Below are 1827 nucleotides of genomic sequence, written 5' to 3' on the forward strand. Positions count from 1 at the left end.
AAAATCTCCAGTATTGTAATATTTGACAAACTATATGATTATTTTCAGAGTGTTTAGACATTTTTGCAAACTGTGTGTACATTTTGTGAGTTTCCATTACAAGTCTTTGTCGATATTTTTGGTAATATCAAAAAATCTATTTCACAGTTGTGGTGTTTTCATTGAATAAGAAATTAAATTAAAATAACATGTGAATAAGTGTGTCCACATGATAAATCAATAAAAATCATGGCAGCAATGGATGTAAACAGTTACATGAGATATATTCATAATTCAGCCATGTTGCTAGCGCTCATCATCTATCAGCCAATCAGAGGAGACGTTGACGTCTTATTCAGACGATAAACCTACTGCATACATTGGAGTCTTTGATTTTACAGAAGAGATGTGGATTCAACACATTGGAATGAAACAACTTTTTATGAACTGTGTGATGCTACTCAAAACAAACACAAACCATCATCCTCGTACCACTTCCTGTCATCTTCTTCAATGTTTTTGCCAGTAGTAACAGCCACCTGTTGATCATGTGATTCGTGTGATGCAAAAAATTGTTTTAATATGGCAAGAAAACCACCTTCCTGCTTGTGAGTTGTTTCTAAATTGGCGTGTGTATGTATTTGCATAATGTCAATTTGAGCAGTTTTAAGGTTAATGGAAAAGCAGCTACTGTTACAGATCCACTTCCTTAGAAGTGGCCAGATGAAGCAGGCCACTTCATCTGGCCTACAGGCCAGATGAACTACCTTACTCTGCTCTGTAGTTTAAACTCACTTACATGTTAGTTTTCCTTCTCTACGCACTAAGTCGATCAGCTTTTCTTAGTTAGGTAGCCCAGATGAGCTAATAGCTCAGGAATCTCAGATCTCCACTTACGTGTGTTTCCCTCTCAAACAGAAAAGCACAAATATGCCACTTGGTGCCAGGCATGTCATCACTCTGCCAGAGAGAGTCCTGCCTTCCTTCATTCCACTCAGGAAGTGGTGTAGGGCAGATAACAAGGGAGCAGGAAAAGGGAACAGTGTTCACTTGATAGTCCCATGTGTTTGTGTACATCTGGAAACCAGCCATAAAAATCCTGGACAAGCAACACAAGTGGACAAGCTAAGGCCAATTAATAACAATCAGGAAGTATGAGATTGTTTTCTTTGTGTGGCCAAACATGAAATGAGAGGAGTTATCTCTGCCTCTCAGGTTCCCGGTCACGTCTGACCAAATGGAAATGCTTTGGCTGATTGTTATTTTGCAGGAATACGCAGGTTCAGGGCGGCTAAAGTTCAAAACAGCAGCTGGAGGGCTGCAGCTCGCAATCAGGTTGAATTAGTGGAACTCTTTCATGAAATGAAATAATTCAACTCCTAATACAAATTAAGTTTACTAATAGAATACACAAACTTACAGCTTTTAGCAATAAACAAATCAAACAGGAAAAGCTTTTATATTTAGAGCAACACAACTGTTACCAAAAGGGCTTTCTGTCAATTTAAATACGAACGGCCATTTTTCATTGACTGCAGAGGCATCAAGATTATTCAGTTTCTTAATCATAAGCATATTTTGTACTTAGTGGCACACACTATTTGTTTATCAGCTACAAACATTTTTAAGAGCCAGACATCAGTTTCAGGCAGCATGAGGAACCTGGCCCACTTTGGACAAAGACTTTCAGTTCATTGGTGCTTGAATGATGCAAACAGCTAGTTTCAAATCCAAGCAGAGTTCCAGATCAACCACAGTAATGGCTGCTCTAGTAACTTCTAAAATCAAGCCTTGAAAAATTACAACAACATTTAATTTCCCTTTGTGATCCATAAAGTATTTTTGAAT

This window comes from Xiphophorus hellerii, chromosome 2 (genome assembly GCF_003331165.1).
Source record: "Xiphophorus hellerii strain 12219 chromosome 2, Xiphophorus_hellerii-4.1, whole genome shotgun sequence".
In the NCBI taxonomy this organism is placed as follows: Eukaryota; Metazoa; Chordata; class Actinopteri; order Cyprinodontiformes; family Poeciliidae; genus Xiphophorus; species Xiphophorus hellerii.